The sequence below is a fragment of the Aotus nancymaae genome, unplaced genomic scaffold (genome assembly GCF_030222135.1).
Source record: "Aotus nancymaae isolate 86718 unplaced genomic scaffold, 86718_ANA_hifiasm-v0.15.2.pri h1tg000115l, whole genome shotgun sequence".
NCBI classification, from domain to species: domain Eukaryota; kingdom Metazoa; phylum Chordata; class Mammalia; order Primates; family Aotidae; genus Aotus; species Aotus nancymaae.
This window is the reverse complement of record NW_026988530.1, coordinates 3,317,430-3,339,801: the sequence shown is the minus strand read 5'-3', so window position 1 is coordinate 3,339,801 and position 22,372 is coordinate 3,317,430. Positions and strand designations below refer to the sequence as shown.

Here is a 22,372-nt window from a genome sequence, read left to right as displayed (position 1 = left end):
ATGCAAGGCATGCAGTGTTCTATAAAATCACAGTAGATGCCTTGAATCCTTTAAATGTATTTGATAAGCTAGGATATACATGTAATACAAAGAGTAAGAAGGAATTACTCTAAAAAATTTGAACAAATGATTAAACAACACATACAGCTTATAACTATTGATAATCAATAAGAACTTTGTTAACAGTTCCAACGCATCGGAAACAACACCAAGACTTTTTGTTTTGTTTTGTTTTGTTTTCGTTTCTATATTTTAGAGACAGGGTTTCAGTCTGTGCCCAGGTTGGGGTGCAGTGGTCTGATCATAGCTGACTGCAGCCTTGATCTCCAGGACTCAAGGGATACCCCCGCCTCAGCCTCCCAAAGTGTTGGGATTACAGAGGAGAGCCACCGTACCTGGTCACCCAAGACTTTCAATGCATTGCCTGGTGTGACTGTACAGCTCATATGAAAGAGCTATAATTGTAGACAGGCAATTTCTCAAGTGACTATTGAGAGTAGATACTGCTGGAGTACTTGAAAGCCTATTTATTGTTAATTTTTCAGAAGAATGATGACATTCTTATTTTTAAAATGCTATCATGAAAATGTTTATTAAGATTAATATTTAACATTCCAGTAGTTTTTATTAAGAAATATATTACTAATTACAGAACATTCTGTACTGGTCAACACGACTTAGCAAGAATGTTTTGATTAATTAAACTTGTTTCCCTAAGGCAGGGAAGTTAATTGCTTCTATTATGAATAGAACCATACTCTTCTGACTGTGATAAATAAGCCCCTAGGGTGAAGGAACAGTCAGGTAGAGACATGTTTCTGATGTAGAAAAACAATCACTGGAAGGAAAAAAAAAAAACAAAAAACTAGCTTGAATTTCATACACCTGTGGGTTTTGATAGCATATACCCTACTGGTTCAGATAATGTCTTGAAATACAGTTAAAAGCTTCATTTTCTTTTGTAATGAATGGACTAATTAACAAAAATTATCTTCCCCTAAATATCCACATAGATTTCTCTCTCACAATCTTCAAATCTTTGCTCAAAGTATTCATTCATTTGTCCTTTCATGTGTGTGTTTGTTCTGTTATCCATTGCTGCCTCACCAGCCATCCCTAAAATGTACTAGCTTAAAGCAGCAATTTATTATAATTTCTCACATCTTCATGGGTTTATTGGTCTCAGCTGGGCAGCTTTCACTCGGGATTGTTCATGCAGACACAGCCGGAAAGGGAATAGGTCCGCAGTCATCTGAATGTCTGACTGGTCTGGATGTCTGGGGTGGTTTCTTCCTTGTGTGTATGGCACCTCAGCTAGCATGCCTATAACTGCTGAGAACTTGCATAATTCTGCCATATTCTATTATCACAGTAGTCACAGACAGCTCAGATTCAGCTGGGATAGCAGGTGGGAGGAAGAGTTGAAGACTGAATGGGAGTGGGGGTAGAATTTGCAGCCATCTTTAGTCTGACACAAGCTGATCCATTTTAAAATTGATCTTTCCACCCAAATGGTTACTTTCTTTTTCTCCATGACACTCATCACCACCCCACGTATTATTTATCTTACTATTGACTCTTTTTTAATAGAATCTCTACCAAACTGTTAAAGCCATGAGGTCAAGAATTTGTATTTTGTTCATTTCTCTATGCCCATGTCCTAGCACAATATTTGGCACATAGTAGGTGCTCAGTTAATATTTGTTGAATAAGTGATCCAGTTGAAAAATATGTCTCAACAACCAAGACAGGTCCAAAAGTGGTCATTAGCTTGAAACCCTCCACCATGTCCAGTTTGCAGAGAAATATCAGAATCATAAAAATTTTCTACTTTGGGATTAAGAGTGAGAAATGCAGGCAATGAATGGTTAGCTACAACACAGTTTTTTTGTTTTTCTCCTGTAACTTAAAAAAAGTGAGCCTAGTTTTCTTTCTGAGTAACTTGTAAAGAGTGTTTATGCAGGTTGCTGGAAAGATAATTCAATTGCTGTATTGTACTATAATCTTCAATTTGTGGAAGAAGAAACTGATGTAGTGCACATCACATAATAGAATGCAAAAAAGTAACTGGCAACACTTGTACTGAATGTATCCCTCTCTAAACTTCTGTTTTGTTAATAACACAATGTTGAGGATTATCAGTATGATTCTCTTCCGAACTCAAAATAAAAACACAAACTTCCACATCAAAAACAACAGAGAAAGAGTCACAGAAGACCTTGAGACCTTCACAACGATTAAATTCCAAACAGGAAAAGCAGAAGACATTGCCAATAAAAGTAAAAATAATTAGCCTCTTAAGCAAACTAATTCAGGAAAATAAGATCATGTTTTTCTTAAAGGAATTTATTATTACAAGTTATTTACCAGTATCCAATAAAATTTTCCATGATTTTGAAAATAATGTGTTAAGTATTGCTCCAAAATAATGTGGTTCCTCAGATATGTGTTTCGTGGAAACAGATTTGTCTATATTTTATCTTATCTCACACAACATCAATTCAGCAGCTGAAGGAATTATTTCAAAGTATGACCTGGAGTATGTCAGTCTCCTGCTTAAGATCTTTCCTCAAGTTTCCTTTACATTAACTTACCATTATACTTTCTATGCACTCCTTCTATTCTAGGATGCTGCGTGTGATCTTGCCAGCATCATTTCCCACCGCGGCCCATGAGGCTCACCGCACACCAGCTACACTGGCCACCTTTCAACCCCTTGCAAACAAGTCTTTACACTCTTCCTGTTTCCTCTGCCTTGATGATCTGATGCTCTTCCCATGCTAGGCTCCTTCCTGCTTAGAGCTGAAATGTGTGTCTTCCTTAGAGAAAATCCCTTTACTGTTCATAAAAGAGAACACTATTTTCAATATTTAACAATGACTAATAAAAATCTGGTATTCCTTGGTGGTCATGTAGAATTCTCTTTATCATAAAAGCCATTCAAGTCCATGATTTAGTAATAGAAGCTTGTTTTTTAATTACGTATTTTTCTCCCTAATCTCCACACTAGTGATGAGACTTACAGATTGCCAAAATTTTTGTGGCAGTTGCAATTTTATAACATACTATGGTGGCACTGGTGTAAAATGCTATTTGTACATATGGACATAGACATGAGTAATAAAAGATAATTAGTCATTACTTAAAATTATTCTTCTTAGATAGACAACTTTTTAAAGACTAGTAAAGAAGAGAGAACCAGTTGATAAGATTGATCCTCTAGGAAAAAATTGGAATATGCTGAATTAGATAAAAATATCTCAAACTTATGAGACTTATACAATTTAGCCTTCATGTTATGCTCTTGGTTAATATAATAAAGAATGTATAATAATTTTTTCTTATGTCTTCTGGATGTCCTGGAAAAGCTGTTACAATTGCCAAGAGTTTTAAGCATAAATAAGGTATTTTGTGTTGCTAAATAAGCATTATGAAGCATTATGTGTTATTTAGTGAAGCAATATGGCATATGAAGTTATTGTTTAACTTTAACCAATATATAAAGTTTTGTAAAATTGCACTAATTAAGAAAAGCCATTTGAATTCCAGAATAGGTATGTGTTCTGGTGCCATAAATGCACCCTCATGACCAGGGCAATTTTAAGATGCTTTTATTTTCATGGTTATTGAGAAATTTTCTTAAAACAAAAATAACAACTGCAAAAATGGCAATAACTTATGTTATGCCAGATAGTCTGTAGATCTGTTTTTATTAAATTAGTGTTTATATGTATCATTAATTTTTATAATTAAATGAATTCATCTGGCTTTTAAAGAAAACAAATCCCTTACACACAAACTCACTCATCAAAAATATTTTCATCTGTATTTTACTATATTGTTACTTTAAAAACAATAAAAGAACAAATAAAACTTTATAAACTGATCTAGAAAAATAAATATATCTATTAGGCCGAGCACAGTGGCTCACACCTGTAATCCCAGCACTTCGGGAGGCTGAGGTGGGAAGATCACTTGAGGTCAGGAGTTAGAAATGAGCCTAGCCAACATGATAAAACCCCATCTCTACTAAGAATACAACAAATAGCTGGGTGTGATGGTGGGCGCCTGTAGTCTCAGCCACTCAGGAGGCATAGATAGGAGAATTGCTTGAGCCTGGGAGGCAGAGGTTGCAGTGAGCCCAGATCAAGCCACTGCACTCCAGCCTGAGTGAGGAGTGAGACTCTCAGAAATTAAAAAAAAAAAAAAAAAAAAAAAACAATGAAATATTTTCATTATTACAATTAAATTGGTGAAGGCCTAAACCATACGACACACATACAAAACCCATGAATGTATGAATCACTGGTTTGTTCAAAGTTCCAGTGTAAAAAGGCAAAGATGGGATCATCTACAAGAACATTCCACTACACGATTAAATAGAAATCATTTTGACAGAATTGGAACATACTTAAAATACAGTTGAGAAACTTGAAGCCATTCTTAAAAATAAAAACATAACTTTAAAACCAAATGACTAAAATAACTATAAAATAAATACTGATTATGAATTCAAGTTGTGAAAGAAAAATTAGAAATGAAAAATATTCAAATTCTCTTTAAAAAGAGAACATGAATTACTTATAGAAAGCTTCTTTAATTTCGTTCATAGAAATTCACTAAAACATTTGCAGATACAACCATCTTACTAAAAACATGATAGATTTTTAATGCAATCTGGCTTTTTAGAATTTATATATTTATTCCAAATTTAAAAAATCAGTTCTTTTAAGAAGCGCATATTTTAAAAATTCTGTTTCGTAGTTGCTACAACACACCAAAATTGGGTATGACACAAAATTTTCAGTCATAGTCTAAAACATTTTCTACATCAAAATGTTATTTCAAAATATGTATGGACTAGAGAACAAAACTAATTGTGTCCTGATAATCACAGTACGCCATTTTGTATCATGAGCATGATCAGAATGTTCAAAATGTGTATGCAACAATTAATTTGTTACAATGTCAGAAACAAATTGTCACCATTTATTAAAAGAAAAACTCTTCTGGAATCCTGAAGTGCTGTCTAGAATGCTTGAATTGTCTAAGGTACATTTGGAAATAGAGAGGCAAATGGCAGCACTTCAAAGTAGATACGTCACTTCTGCAAGCAGTATCTTTTCTCAGGCGTCAGAGACTTTAAAAAGCAAAAATATATTTTTTAAATCAAAAGAACAATATTTTCCTTCTCTCTCCCTGTCTCTCTTTCATTAAAGGAGCTATTGGATTATGCTTTGCTCCTTAAAGGCCAGGGAAATAGTAGTTCAAAGTCCCTCATCAATCTTTTTAAATGTTATAGAGGAAATGTCGATTTTATTTGAGCCAAGCATAAGCCTGTCATTTTGTTGCTTCTATTACAATCCGCCTGAGCACCCTGATAAGAAAATACAGATGCACTGCTTTTTTCTTACAGCGAATTCGGTCTTGACTAATTTATCCCGTCACCCAAATACTTAATGTCCTTTGCTTCTTTTGGTCATATCTCATATGACCTTTGGATGGTCGGGGCTGATAATAAAGGTTTAGAGAGAAGTTAAGAGGACTACAAAGCAGACTATGAACATACGATAACAGAATATGCCTTTTAGGTGTTTTTGTATTCTGCTCACCACAGGACACATCCTTAAGAGGGCTCAGCCTACATAAGAAAACCTGCACTTCACATAAATCTTTTTATTTCATGTTACTAATCCCCAGAATTTTATGAATACACACAAAGCTCATTTTCAATTCCTATCAGTCACCTCTAGTGGCTGTGAAGTGAAAATAAGAATACCGCAAAATAGAAGACTGTCCATGGAATAGCTTAAAAGGCAGAAATACTAAATAAAACATTAGATCTTTATTATTTCTAGGATATGCTCTACACTGAAGTACAGCACTCCTGGATTGTAGTTTGCATGAGGTTAATAATTAGTTCCCAAGACCGAGGAATATGGTTCATGTATCTTTATATATCCTGCATTTCATACAGAGTTTGGCTCATGGACACAGCACTGAATAACCCCAGTGACTTATCTTCTACATCTATTTTCTGGTGTGTTTTTGTTCCTTTGGTTATCTTTTGTACGAGAAGGATAAGTCAAGTTCACCCACCAAAATGTCTACCCTTCAGTTTCAACATGTTGTCAAGTCAAATCATATTGGAAAAATATATACTGGATTCACAGCAAGAGAAGCAAAAGATGGATCTTAAACCGAAGAAACTTTAGAAATGTATTTCACAATGTAAAGATAGTCATTTCTGTATTTGGCCATAAATGGTCATTGTTAGGGTGTGATGAAAAGACTATAGATAAAGTAATATCAGAACTATGCTGTTTCTGTTTTGCGAGCATTTTTCCAACAACTAGCAGTAACTTTAAGTTTTCTAGTATTTTTTTTTCTATTTTTAAGAAAGCAAGATCTAGGCTAGGCACAATGGCTCATGCCTGTAATCTCTGCATTCTAGGAGGCCGAGGTGGGTGGATCACCTTAAGTCAGGAGTTCAAGACCAGCCTGGCCAACATGGTGAAACCCCCATCTCTACTAAAAATACAAAAAATAGGGCCGGGCTCGGTGGCTCACGCCTGTAATCCCAGCACTTTGGGAGGCCGAGGCGGGTGGATCATGAGGTCAACAGATCGAGACCATCCTGGTCAACATGGTGAAACCCCGTCTCTACTAAAAATACAAAAAATTAGCTGGGCATGGTAGCGTGTGCCTGTAATCCCAGCTACTCAGGAGACTGAGACAGGAGAATTGCCTGAACCCAGGAGGCGGAGGTTGCGGTGAGCCGAGATCGCGCCATTGCACTCCAGCCTGGGTAACAAGAGCGAAACTCCGTCTCAAAAAAAAAAAATACAAAAAATACAAAAAATAGCTGGGTGCGGTGGTGTGTGCCTGTAGTCCCAGCTATTTGGGAGGCTGAGACAGAAGAATGACTTGAACCTGGGAGGCGGAGGTTGCAGTGATTCCAGATCGCACCACTGCACTCCAGCCTGGTTGACAGAGCAAGACTCTGTCTCAAAAAAAAAAAAAAAGCAAGATCTAGTTTAACAACTCCTTTAAGAGGTGGTAAGGGGCATAGGACTTGTTTTATTATCTTTACAGCTGCTGTACAACTTATTAGTTTAATGTTTTTCTTAAACCACTGGAAAGCCCTGGGAGCCAATTCTTAGACACTTCTTACTACATAAGTAACATTACTTGGAATTAAAATGTGGAAGACAATAAATATTCTGTATTCTTGATGAAAAATGTTGACACTTCATGTGGCTTCAGTTGGTAGATAATAGGTATTCAAAAGGTATATAAATTGGATGGTGAACAAATTCAGATAATTGAAAAGATTATTTTTACCCAACATCTGATAATACCTATATTAAGACTGAACTTGGAATTGAGAGAAAGTAATTGGAGTGAAAGACATTTACCGTGATTTAAACTAATGACAGAGAAAAATCTATTTCAGTGATCTGATAACTTTTACTATTTTCCTTTTTTTCTCAAGTGTGGCCAAGTTACATTCAATAATTTATGAAATTATATTATATGCCAGGTGCAGTGTCTCATGCCCATAATTCCAGAACTTTGGAAGGCTGAGGCAAAAGTATTGCTTGAGGCCAGGAGTTTGAGACTGGCCTGGGCAACACAGTTAAGACCCCAATTATACAAAACGTACAAAAATTAGCCCGGTGTGGGGTGTGCATTTGTAGTTCCAGCTTCTTAGGAAGTTGAGGCAGGAGTATCTCTCAATCCCAGTTATTTTAAAGGCTGCATGAGCTATGATCACACCACTGCACTCCAGCCTGGGTGACGAGAGAGTGGAAATCACCTAGTGACTCTCAAACAGCCCAGCCTAAGACAAAAACTCCTTATCTGAGGAATTTAAAAGGGGACAAAGACCACCTGGTCACATCTGGTTCCAGGCCTCTTTCAACTTCTATAAGTAACTAGAATTTCTGTGCATCTCTGGAATGCCATGTCCAAACTCATTTTACAACCCTAAGTTCCCACCTTAAGGTTCATAAATACCCCTAAGGAAAATGCACCACAGATCACCACTGCACCCTTTAGCAGCGTTCTTCCTTTCTAATAAACTTTCCTTTTTTCACACCTATACTGATGTCTATAACTTCTTTCTACCAACCTGCGAATGGACCTTTTCCCAGTGCAGGGGCGCTGATATCTCACCCGGCAAGTGAGAGAGTGAGACCCTGTCTCAAAAAACATTATATTGTGCATGATGTACAATATGTGAAATTTTCTCTTTACTGTTAAAACCAGCGATATGTTTAAAAATCCTTTCTCTGATCAGCCATGGTGGCTCATACCTGTAATCCCAGCACTATGGGGAGCTAAGGTAGGCAGATTTCTTGAGCCCAGGTGTTCGAGGGCAGTCTGGCCAATATGGCAAAACCGTCTTTACAAAGAAATTTAAAAAATGAGCTGGGCAGGGTGGTGCACACTTGTAATTCCAGCAACTGAGGAAGCTCAGGTGGGAGGATCACTTGAGCCTGGGAGGTGGAGGCTGCAGTGACCCATGATTGTGCCTCTGCACTCCAGCCTGTGCGACAGAATGATAGGAGATATATATATATATACATAGGAGAGATATATAGAGAGGAGATATAGAGAGATAGATATCTAGATATATATATACACACATACATACATAGATAGATAGATAGATAGGATATATATATATATCTCCCTATTATATCTCCTATCATTTAGACAGGGATCCCTGTCGCACAGGCTGATATATATATATATATATATATATACACACACACACACACACACACACATATACTATCATTTAGACAGGGATCATATATATATATGTATATATATATATCCTATAATATTTTGTAGTTAAAATATGAGACAAAACGTTTATGTTAGCACCAATGGTTTGGTCTCATAATGAGATTCTAAATACGACCTACACTTGCTCCAGTTTAGTTACAAAAAGCTGATATATTTTTCTAAGATTATTTTTCTTTCACGTAACAAGTCACAAGACCTGGAGTATTTCACAGTTATGACTGAATGAGTAAAATCCAGAACACAAATGTGACAGAAGCAACCTTGACCAACTCAGGACTAGGAAGCAAATGTCCCAGAGGGACTTGACTCAGTTTATCTTTGGTACCAGACAAATGTTAAATAAAAGTGAAAATTACTGTGTGTTGGGGTTTTCTCCCTATTTTCTCAGTCCTATCCTGACTCCGATTTCAACCATGTATTTGATTTTTAAACTCCTTAGATGTAGCTGACTAATCATCCAGAGGTAAGTCAGCTTGAAAATTCAACAGATGCTGTGGTGCTAAAAGGCAGGCAAAGGGGTATTTCTGGGGGCGTTTAGCCAGAGTACTACATTTTTACCAAAAATTCCAGAAATTGAACTTATAAACTTGTCATGTTTTAACTCTTTATTACCTAAATTAAGAAACAATATGTAATGGAATGTTCATATTCTAGCCTGGTTGCATTTGAAAATTAAGAGTAATAAATGAAGGATCTGGTCTTATCACTTATAAAGATATATAAAGTTTTACTAAATATTGAATCTTCTACTGGACAAATAATAGATAAACTAATGGAATGTTATCATCAGTTGATACATTAAACCCAGAATTTTTAAGCTTCTCATATAAAAAAAAATCTTATTAAAAATGTATAATGGGTCTAGTGCAGTGGCTTACTCTGTAACCCCAGAACTTTTGGAGGCCAATGCAGGTGGGTCACAAGGTCAGGAGTATGAGACCAGCCTGGCCAACGTAATGGAACCCTGTCTCTACCAAAACTATAAAAAATTAGCGGGATGTGGTAGCGGGTGCCTGTAATCCCAGCTACTCAGGAGACTGAGACAGGAGAATCGCTTGAATCTAGGAGGCAGAGGCTGCAGTGAGCTGAGATTGTGCCACTGCACTCCAGCCTGGGCGACTGTGTGAGACTCTGTCTCAAAAACAAAATAAGTATAAAGTATTATACTTGCCATTTGTTAATGTTATTTGTTATTTATTAAAATAAAAAATAGACCTATTATATGATCCAGCAATCCCACTACTGCTGTATAACCAAAGGAAAGGAAATCAGTGTAAGTGGGAGATTCCTTCACTTCCATGTTCATTCCAGCATTACTCACAATAGCCAAGATATAAGATCAATCATCAGTGGATGAACAGATAAAAAGAATATGGCATACATACACAATGGAATACCATTCAGCCTTAAAAAAGAAGGAAATCCCATCATTTGCAGCAAGATGGATGAACCTCAAGGCCATTATGTTAAGTGAAATAAGCCAGCTGCAGAAAGACAAATATCACATGATCTCACTCATATGTGGAACATAAAAAAGTTGAACTAGGCCAGGCACCATGGCTCACACCTGTAATCCCAGCACTTCGGGAGGCCTACACAGGTGGATCACCTGAGGTCAGGAGATTAAGACCATCCTGGCCAACATGGTGAAACCCCGTCTCTACAAAAATACAAAAATTAGATAGGCATGACGGACCATGCCTATAATCCCACTACTTAGGAGGTGAATATTGCAGTGAGATCCTGTCATTGCACTCCAGTCTGGGCGACAGAGCAAGACTCCCTCCCCTGCCTACCCGCCAAAAAAAAAGTTGAACTCATAGAAGCAGAGAGTAGAATGCCACTTACAGAGGCTGGGGGTGGGCAGAGCAGAGAGATACATGCTGGTCCAAAAAATGTACTGTGCATTGTATATGTCATTTGTTAACGAACAATAAATGTGTGTGGCAATAAAACAGATAGCTTGAGAGTCAGATGAAAATAGAATCAGGCCTTGAGTGAAGAGTGCTTTTCTCAAAAACATGCAGTAGCTCCTCATTTCCCTTGGAGTAAAGACAGAATCCTTACAACAGTTTGCCAAGACCGTGCATAATGTTTCCCTCGCCACTGCTCTGACCTCTCCTACTTCACTCCTTCTCCCTCACTCTGCCACATGCTCCTCTCTGCTGTGTCATGAACACCCAGCACATGCTGGTTCTTGGGCATTCTCCCTGGGGAAGCACTCTACTGCAAACATTCTTCCCTTACATGTCTCCTGAACTAATGTCTTCATTTGCCTTCAAGATTTTGCTCAAATTTTATACTGACTACTCTACAAATTGCATCCTTCTCTACCCATATGCGTTGATGTAAACTCTGGATTCCAATTTACCTGCTCACACATAGTTCTTGTTCAACTAATATTTTATTTTTGTGATAAAATAAATGTATAGTGGAGGAGTATCTTACACATAGTAACAGCTTAACAAATATAAGCTCTTATTATTAGCTCTAAAATAATGGTGCAATACTGTATTTTACTGTGCTATATCTATATATTTTTCTTTTTGCAACAGAATCTTGCTTTGTCACCCAGGCTGGAGTGCAGTGGTGCTATCATGGCTCACTGCAGCCTGTACCTCCTGCGCTCAAGTGATCTTGCCACTTCAGCCTCCCAAGTAGCTTGGAGTAGCAGGCATGCACCACCACGCCTGGCTAAATTTTTAATTTTTTGTAGAGGTAAGGTCTCACTATATGGCCCAGGCTGGTCTAGAACTGCTGCCTCAAAAGATCCTCCCATCTCAGCCAACCAAAGTGTTGAGATTACAGACATGAGCCACCACATCTAATCTCATTTTCTTATTACCAGGTAAAGAGTGTTATATTAGTGTATATTTTTGTTCCCTGTCATATTTTCATTCAACCATAAATGATACAGCCTGTATTTCAAAAACAATAAAAACAGTTTCAATGAGTACAGTATAAATAAAAGATAAGCCTGTCTTCTTTCTATCATATAGGATAGTCCAATGTTTCCAATCAATATAGAAAAAAATTGTATGCTAATTTGCATTTTAATAATTTACATGAAATGAATACTTTGCAGTTCATTAGAGTAGATGCAAACCATAAATCATAATTCAATTTGACAACATGAAAGATATAATTTAAAATAATTAACTTTTATAGCAAGATACTTCACAGACATATCATCAAATTTATTTTCATGTATCACGTTTTCCAAGTACCCTGTTTTTTTTTTACTAATGCAACTAGAGTTCATTTGAATCATTTATTTATCTGCATTTACAAAAAATTCTTCTGAAAGTCTCTTATAAAAACTCTTAACAATTGTGTTTTCTTTATCAAAAAGTGTTGTCTTCATATTGTAGAAAATACATTATGAATGTATTCTAATATTTTTGTGTTTATGGTCTCAGATATTATTTCAAAAGCATGTTATAAATCTAAACAGTTAATCTCTTAAGGAAACTATGCTGAAGCTTTATATTTCATAATCTTCACACTATGTTGGTTATCTGTATTCAAAGATTGACTAGAAGTTTGTTCTCATTGTAAAATTCCAAAGCATTATTATAATTTATGATGCAGAGGAGCTGAAAGAAACAAAAACTAAAATGCAAAAAAAATTACCTTGATTTTTTATAAGAGGGTAGGCACGGTTGTTCACTTCAATCCCAGCACTTCGCGAGGCTGAGGCAGGTGGATCACTCGAGGTCAGGAGTTTGAGACCAACCTGGCCAACATGGTGAAACAACGTCTCTACTAAAAATACAGATGACATGCACCTGTAATTCCAGCTACTCGGAAGGCTGAGGCAGGGGAATCATTTGAATCCAGGAGATGGAGGTTGCAGTAAGCCAAGATCTTGCCACTGAACTCCAGTCTGGGTGACAGAGTGAGACTGTCTCAAAACATAAATAAATAGTATTAAAAATTTTCCAAAAGAAAAAAATCTCCCATCACCTTCTAAATTTTAGTACCCCAAAAGAAAAAATAGTCAAATTGAAAATGGTCAAGTTGCAGAAATTCTAGATCATATTTCACTGAAGGAAAGGAAAGTAGCAGGAATTGGCATATGTCGTCAGTATTACCGAAAGATGACAAGTCTGAAATCTTTGAAAAACACTTTCAAATAATTATTGATTTACAAAAATAGAAGCAGTATTAGGCTTTACAAAAGCAACCTAGTAGACACGAAAACAAAGTTCTACCAAGGCAGTTAGTTCACTCATTCATATCGGGATGCGTGCAGTGTAAGGGTTGAAGAAGAGCAAACACTCATCTAAAGTTGCAAATGGAAAAAAAAAAATACTAAATTTAATGGAGAGACTGGGTGTGGTGGCTCATGCCTGTAATCCCAGCACTTTGGGTGGCTAAGGCAGGCAGATCACAAGGTTAAGGGATTGAAACGATCCTGGACAACATGGTGAAACCCTGTCTCTACTAAAAATACAATAATGAGCTGGGCATGGTGGCACACGCCTGTAGTTCCTGCTACTCAGGAGGCTGAGGCAGGAGAATCTCTTGAACCCAGGAGGTGGAGGTTGCAGTGAGCTGAGAAATCACGCCACTGTACTTCAGCCTGGTGACAGAGTGAGACTCTGTCTAAAAAACAAAAAAGAATGCAACATAGGGAAAAACAAATTCATCTTGTCTGTATTCATTCAATATCCTTAACTTTTAGTCACAAATCTGTTTGTGAGGTAAGAAATGGACAATTTCTGGTCTTTTTAATTAAGTGCCTACTTTGCCAGAGTATTGAGTAGATCCATGATGAGAATGCTATACAAATGTGATCTGATTTGCTATGGATTTGTGTCCCACAGTTAACTGATTAGAAAACTCACCACTTAGTTATACACTGCCTGAATGTTAGCAATTATCCACTTGTTTCTTTCACTAATATCATTATACAATTATATAAACTTTCTAGAAAATATCCCAAGCAATTTCAGATCATCTCACTTTTTACATACTTCTGGTAACAATGGAACAACTGTACATTTGATTGAGTTATTATTAAACATCATAGGTTATACATTAAATTATAGGGAGGAATTTAGAAATATTAGATAGAAAAAACAGAAAAATTGTGAACACATGCAAATGGATTGTAGCCATTTTCCTGTGAGAATCTAAGAAACAATGAAGTATTTTCCCTTAAAAACACAAACTAAAAATGATCCATCACCAAAAATTTTTTTTTAAAAATTAAATTCCAAACAAAACAAAAAGTATCAAAAGACTTCATTGAACATATCTTTGCCAGATGTTACTTTGAAAAGAACATAGAGCATCTGAAGCCGGAGTACATGATTTTGTTTTCCAACCTCTGTGTTTATTGTTTTTGTGACCTTATATAATTAGTTTCCAATCATGGCAGTTCCTATTCTGTAGATAAAGATACAAATAATTATTTCAAGGATGATTAGAATATTCCTAGTTGTGGTGCAGAGGTCTCAGTACTGCTGAGTAATCATGTTTTCTCATATAATTGTTTATATATTCTCCGTGCTCATAAAATTTCAACTTCCCAACTATCCCCTAACTCTCAGGAGATCATCTTCACTTGCACTGTCACTTACTCTGAAATTTAGGCTGAAAGCTGTTGGTGCCCTCTCCCTATTGCATTTTCGTTAGCCCTTTGCTAGATATCTGAGAGTTCCTCTTTCAATCTGCAACCTCTGTGTCTCTCTGTCTGAAAGTGTCTTCAGCCTCACAAATGCTTTGTCTGCTAATGAGGCAAGTGCAGGGAAATGAATGCCCATCTAAGAACACCCCTCATCCAGTGACTGACAGGAGCTGGGTATAAATATCCAGCTTCTCTCTTGGGATGACGGAACTCTTCAGGTGTGTGATCTACAGTGGCTCTGAGTGGTTCCCCAGGTGGGTGTGGTTCCAACTGCGCAAAGTGACACATGGATTGTAATGTGTGCTTTACTGGTTTCCTTAGTTCCCCAGATTATATTAGCCATATGAATTTCCTACTCCCCTACTAATGTTTTCCTAATCTATCATATCTAATACCAAAACTCAAATCTCTATACCAGAGCAGTTTCTGGGGGAACTCAAGATAGTGACCGTATGTTTGTTAGCTGCATAAATGTCTTCACTTCTTGATGGGGTTGTGGGGAGAAAGGAGAGAGATAGCATTAGGAGAAATACCTAATGTAGATGACAGGGGGTGGATGCAGCAAACCACCGTGGCACCTGTATACCTATGTAACAAACCTGCACGTTCTGCACGAGTATCCGAGAACTTAGAGTATAATTAAATAAATAAATAAAATCTGTAAAATATAGAGAATTAAAAAAAGATAGTGACCATAAGTTCCATTTTGCTAAAACAATCCTAGCTTCATTATTCATAGTGCCTATTTTCATCCTCCAAAGTGTTCCAGTTTCAATGACAAATTACATGATCATCCTATTTTAGGGATTATAGAAGTCATCAGATTAGAATGCCCCTCTCTTTCTGGTGGCCAATGTGCAGATCTGCCAGAAAATGCACTTTGACTCCTTCAGAGCCTCCTCTATGTTCGAAGTGAAAATCCCTTCACTACTGACAAGTGAGAAGATCTCCCTATTTAAAGTCAGTTTCTCATGGATACAAAAAGAAAACAGTTGGAAAAAGTAAATAAGACCTCGTATTTGCCAGCACAACAGGATGACTGCAGTAAAAAAAAATTATTTGTTCATTAAAAAATAACTAAAAGAGTGTAAGTGGATTGTTTGAAACAAAACAAAACAAAAATACTTGAGGTGATGGATATCCTATTTGCCCTGATGTGATAGTTACGCATTGTATGCCCATATCAAAATATCTCATGTAACCCATAAATGTATACACTTACTATGTATCCAAAATATCAAAAATTAAAAAATATGTATGTATAAAGTTAACTTCTCTCCTCCTAGTATCTGAAGATTCTCGTACAGTGAGTTATGCTGCCTTTCATGCATACGCAACTTTCTCAGCTGGATTTTCCCATTGGCTTCCAACTATTATTGAATCTTTTTTTTCTTATTTTACAAATAAACATAGAACTTTCTTTACTACATATGCCCTTCTGGCAGATGAAGTTTAAGATGCTGTCCTAGTTTATTTCTCTTTGTAGCCAAACTGCTTCTAATTGCTGCTTGTATTTTTACATCTTTTTGTCATTTTCATCTAATCCATCACCACACAAAAACCATTCCCATGGTTTCCCATGTTCAGCAAAGTACATGATTCAATTCTCAACTAAACTGACCATGAATGACCCCTCCATTTTTCTTGACCCTGCTTTTACTTGGGTCAAAATATCTATCAGTTGTCTGGCTTCTTGGCATCTCTTCCTCTACTCCTTTGCCTCCATCTTCTTCCACCAACCTTCTGGCAGTCATCCTTTTCTTCTTGACCACTCAAAGGGGACTTAGTGGGTCTGATTGCATCTCCACTGGCCCATTTCTATGAGAAAATGTTGAATATCAGTTTGTCATTTCTTCAGTTTACACTAACTTGCTAATTATAAAAAGATACAAGGGCACATCTTAGAAAAGTGAAGAGTATTCCAGGTGTTAGAATAAAGGCAGACTCTCAGCCTGGCTTTCAAAACTCTGTTCTGTGGCCACTGCTTAGCTGGAGTTTCATCTCTTGGATTCGTCGAGTTCCTCCCTGGCACACAGCCAGTCTGAGTACCGCACCACCCCAGTGCCTGGAATGCGCTCCCAAACCACACCTGCGTCACACCTTCGTTTTCACTTACTGAACTTTCACACTTCTGATCTCTCAACAATTACTTCATGAGACGACTACCCTGATCTTCCTGACAACGTCATTCCACCGAAAATCTGACCTCAAGCCTGTCTTTCATTATTTAAGGAGTGCTGCTCTCCACAAGGGTAAGCAGGATTTTTTCAGTGTCCTCTACACAGTGCCCAGGCTCTATAAATATTTGTTGCATGAACAGTTAAAGCATCTGAAAAGCATTCTGTAGAAAATAAATTGCTCCTTATTACAATCTAGTTTTATTCTCAAAAGAGTAGCCTGAGTAATTTATTTGGAAAGTTAGATCACATCACTCCTCTGCTTTTTTTTTTTTTTTTTTTGGAGATGGAGTCTTGCTCTGTCGCCCAGCCTGGAGTGCTGTGGCGTGATCTTGGCAAAGTGCAACCTCCACCTCCCAGGTTCAAGTGATTCTCCTGCCTCAGTCTCCCGAATAGCTGGGTTTACAGGCGCCTGACACCATGATCAGCTATTTGTGTGTGGGGGGGGGGAGGGGGGGTGGTATTTTTAGTAGAGACAGGGTTTCGCTATGTTGGCTGGGCTGATCTCGAACGCCTGACCTCATGACCCACCCGCCTCGGCTTCCCAAAGTGCTGAGATTACAAGTGTGAGCCATTCTCCTGCCTCAGTCTCCCGAATAGCTGGGTTTACAGGCACCTGACACCATGCTCAGCTATTTGTGTGTGTGTGTTGTGGGGGGTGGGTATTTTTAGTAGAGACAGGGTTTCGCTATGTTGGCTGGGCTGGTCTCAAACGCCTGATCTCATGACCCACCCGCCTCGGCTTCCCAAAGCGCTGACATTACAAGTGTGAGCCACTGCTCCCAGCCCCACTCCTTTTCTTAAAACACTTCTATAGCCCCTAAGTATACTCAGGGTGATAGACTAGTCCTAGCAGTCTAAAGCCTTCATAGTTTCAGCACTTGCTACCTGTCTGACCTCATCTTGGCCTAAGGCAATGTTCATCCACTGAGCTCCAGCCCCACTAGCTTTGCTGCTTCTCATACATAACAGGAATACTCTTGCCTCAAGATGTTTGAACTGGCTGTTCCTTATACCTAGGCTGTTCTTCCCTCGGGTAGAGAACACGACTTCCTCTGTCACCTCCTCACTTCTTTGCTCAAGTGCTATTGCTATAGTAGTACACATGTTTCTGACCTTATCTAAAACTCTCTGGCATTCCCTATTTTTTGGTCTCTTTTACTTCTGTATTAATTATTGCCTACTAGACGCCAGTTAAATTCCAGATCTGTGTAACTTTTAAAAGATGAAAGACTTTTTTCTATGAGTGTATGTGTATATATATACATATATACACATGTATATATATACATATATATATGTATATATACACACATCCTTTTTTCATTAAGCTTATCTATATAATCTGGAAAACCATGGCATTTTGGAAGATTAATATAAGTTTCAGTAAGTAATGCAATTATATTAAACCAGGTAAGAAAATTTCATCCTATGTCTTTAAAAATACACAAATTATGAGAATTCTTTGAGATGAAAATATCATCTTTCTATAACCAACTCAAATACTTAATACCACAACTTAAAATTAGTTTGTAGCAGCAGATACTGAAAAGCTTATTGCAGCTTCTTTATGATAATTCTTCATACATTGAAGGTTATCATCAAGTTTTCATTTACCTCAGAGAAATATTATGATATAATGCTAAGAGGTACATTTCTATAGGGGTTTAAATTTTGAGGAGAATTAACACCTATTTGGCCAATTATTAGGCAAGAATTTCTGTGTCATTAACTGTATTTCATAACCTGAAGAAACTGAGACATGGAAGTATTGATTTATTTGCCTAAGTCCACACAGGTATCAGCAGCAGAGTTAAGCTATAAGCCACAACCACTAAGTGTTGGACTCGAGTTAGGGACAGACAATATAATGATGAGTGAAATGGACATGTCACTTTCCTCATGAAGCTTGTAGCCCAGGAGTGAAATGTCTTTTTACTATACAAAATCACCTTTTTTAAAAAAATTATACTTTAAGTTCTGGGGCACATGTGCAGATCATGCAGGATTGTTACGTAGGCATACACATGCCATGGTGGTTTGCTGCCTCCATCCCCCCATCATCTACATTAGGTATTTCTCCTAATGTTATCCCTCCCCACTACCCTCACCCCTGGCTATCTCTCTCCTAGCCCCCCATCCCCCAACAGGCACCAGTGTGTGATGTTCCCTTCCCCGTGTCCATGTGTTCTCATTGTTACTCATAAGTGCTTTTTTTTTTTAAAAAAAAAGACACTCCTTATGAAAGATGCAAGTCAAAAAAAAAAAAAACTTCTGAGAAATCAAGCTATTTAAACACTTCAAACTATTTTTTAAAAATAAACTCAATTGTCCTTTGTTATTGCTGTTGTTTCACATATGTGAGGAGAAATGTCTCCTTATTGGAGATTTGACTAACTTCATAACGTTCCTCCACTAAAAAAACAAAAGTCTCTTCCAAGTCAACATGTGCTCTTTATTTTATGCACCTGAGACCTAACTCATTCATTCTATCTCTGAGAGACCATGAAAAGAATAAAATACAAAGATTCAGGAAAACAATCTTGTTTTCAAGCTTAATCTTACGTCTACGCGTAGTGAGTACATATCCTAGGCTTTAAAAAATCGCATTAATCATCTCTAAAATGGTCTTTTAATGATAATTTGATAGTTTATTTAGCAAATTAAAATGCCACTATGAATTATCATAATATTTCTGGCATGCATGTTTAAACTTTTATCCCAAACATCAAAATTCCTATAGAGCATGCCCAGTTTAATGTTTTGTTATACTCGCCATTTCCAAACCTGAACTTTCATCTCTTTCAATTTGACTTCCATGATTGAAGCTTGAAAAATTAAATTGTATTTATTTAAATCTATCTCTGTTACTGCCTATATTCTATTGGAAGTCAGGTTGTTTTATTATTTTTTGCCAAATATGTATATATTTTAATTTCAACATTTTCTTCTGATTGCCAGTGCTCCTCTTCTTACTTGCAACTCTTCAGTTTGTACTTGGATTAATGGTTCAGAACCATATTTGGCTTCCTTGCCTCTAGCTGTTCTCTTTTCTAATTTGCACCCAAAAGGCCATGAATTAAACTGACTCACCACTGTCACTTGATCGTGTCCCTATAAAAAACATTCAGTGGGCCTCTGTGTAATAATTATTATCAATCCTCTTTGCTAGTTTCAAGGTTTCTCAATTTATATTAAATTATTTCAAGTGTAGTCAGTCCTTTACTTTTTTAATAAATACTACAATATTTACTTTAGGTAACCTATTCCTTATTGTGAGCCCTTTTATACCTTTGAGAATAACTTATTTATAAGAACTTTCCATACTACATGTGTTTTCCAATAAGACAATGAACAATTATTGAATGCTTACTTTATAAATGTCATGAAACTATATTTTTGTGCAGAGCAATGTTTTATACTGTATATTTTATATGTGACATTTGGTGCAACTTATAACAGTTTTCAAAGTACATTCTTACTGAGTTTTTCTTACTTCGGCCTAAATAGGGTCTGTGAATTACAGAATTAATCCTCTTCGTCCCTGGCAAAAAAATCTCTCTTAAGTTCTGAAAGGGTGAAGAATTAGTGTGGAAATTTTATAGGAAAGTTAGAAACAAATGGCCCTAGATTTTAGGAGCTTAAAATCTTAGGGGTCATATAAAGAGAAAATTAATTACAGTTATATTCAGATTTGATCCTAAATTCTGCCTAATTTGGGAAGCAAGAAGGAATTTCCATTCCTAATTATTACTAAGTGATCCATTCTTAGTCCCTGAGAGGGACAAACACACTAATCAGGGTGTGAAATGTAATCAATGCAGAGATGATATCACTGTAAACTCTTTTTCACAAATAAAATCATTACTCAAAAGTAGAATACAAATTATAAGCCTCTATTACACATAAGCATCAGAACTATTTATGAATCTTAAGACACAAATGGATTTGGAAGATAAACATCGTATGTATAGAGTCATTTAGCAATAGACCTACATAAAAATATAAAGGCAGTCACAAACCTTTCTAAATTCGGTTTTATCCACAAGGTCTCTGAAACTAAAAGAATGTTTTCTTTTATTTTTATTTATTTATATTTTTTAGAAACAGGGTCTCACTCTGTTGCCCATACTGGAGTGCAGTGGTGCAGTCAGAGCTCACTGCAGTCTTGAACTTCTAGGCTCAAGGGATCCTCCAACCCCAACCTTCTAATTATCTACAGGCACACACCACCATGCCCGGGGTCTTGCTATGTTGCTCAGGCTGGTCTGGAACTCCTGGCCTCGAGTAATCCTCCTACCTTATCCTCCCATAACATTGGGATTATAGGCGTGACCCACAGCACCTGATATAAAAAAAATATTTTCTTGTAGAAAGGACTCTTAGAAGGAGGCATGTATAAAAATGCAAGTAAACCAACTTAGAGTCTTGACCTCTGAGGATTCACGCCTCCTGTTTTAAAGAATGACCATCTTATTACCAAATTATTTTCTCCTGGTGCACAAAATATTAACAATACCAAGGTTTTCTTTAATAAAAACTATTTGAAAATAATTACAATGCTCTACAAAGAAGATAATAATTTTGTTCTCAATAATGTTGGCTTTATGTTGTTGAAACAAAAATAAATCTTAAATAATATCCCAAAATAGCTAAATTTACTGAGTAAGAAATTGTAGTGAAATATCGTCTTCAGATTTTTTTTTAACAAGGATGCTTACTGGCATATTTATATAAAAGCTCTCTTTAAAAGCTAGTTATTAATTAGTAGTAATAAAATAACAAATCTTAATATAAATGCAAATTATATTACATTGATGCACAGTGTCACCAGTCACCATGTTTTGGTCACCACAGACAGCATATATGATTGTGATCTCATAAGATTATAATGTAGCTGAAAAATTTCTATCACCTAGTGACATCATAGGCATTTTAGTGTCATGGATTACTTGACATTTAATGTCATGCATTACTCACATGTTTGTGGTGATGCAGGTGTCAAAGAAAACCTATTGGACTGCCAGTAGTATAACGGTATATTACAATTATGTAGAGTGCATAATACTTGGTAATGATTATAAGTTACTATGTTATTGGTTTATGCATTCACTATACTCCTGGTTTTTAAAGAACTCTAGGCTGGTCATGTCAATAGCAGAATTCACTTGGGCACCCACCATTTACAGAACAAGGTTTGAAGTAAAAGATGGTCTCTGCTTTTGAACACTCAAAACCCAAAACACCTCTTGGTCACTGTATTAGTCTGTTTTGCATTGCTATAAAGGAATACCTGAGACTGGGCAATCTATAAAAAAAAAAAAAAAAAGAGGTTTATTTGTCTCATGATTCTGCAGGTTATACAAACGTGGCACCAGAATCTTCAAGTGAGGCCTTAGGAGTCTTCGTCATGCTGGAGGGTGAAGATGCATCACAAGGCAAGAGAGGGAACAAGAAAGATACCAGGCTCTTTTTAAACAACCAGCTCTTGTATGAACTAATAGAACAAGAATTCACTAATTACCTTGGGATGGGCATTAAGCCATTCATGAGGGATTCACTCTCGTGACCGAAACACCTCCCACTAGGCCCCACTTTTATTTTATTGTATTTTTTTAGATGGAGTTTTGCTCTTGTTGCCCAGGCTGGAGTGCAATGACGTGATCCCAGCTCACTGCAACCTCCACCTCCCAGGTTCAAGCGATTCTCCTGCCTCAGCCTTCTGAGTAGCTGGGATCACAGG

General features: G+C 36.8%; 1 protein-coding gene across 4 annotated transcripts in view; it reads right to left on the bottom strand.

Moving 5' to 3' along the window:
• Nucleotides 1-22,372, bottom strand: part of GPM6A (glycoprotein M6A) — a 379,591-nt gene that overhangs the window by 89,419 nt on the left and 267,800 nt on the right. The window contains exon 1 of one of the 4 annotated variants that reach the window (XM_012454692.2): nt 16,074-16,097. The exons of the other annotated variants lie outside the window; for them this stretch is intronic. The gene's annotated coding sequence lies outside the window, so the exon portion shown is untranslated. Of the gene's footprint in view, nt 1-16,073; nt 16,098-22,372 lie in introns of those variants that run through there. 4 annotated transcript variants of the gene reach the window in all.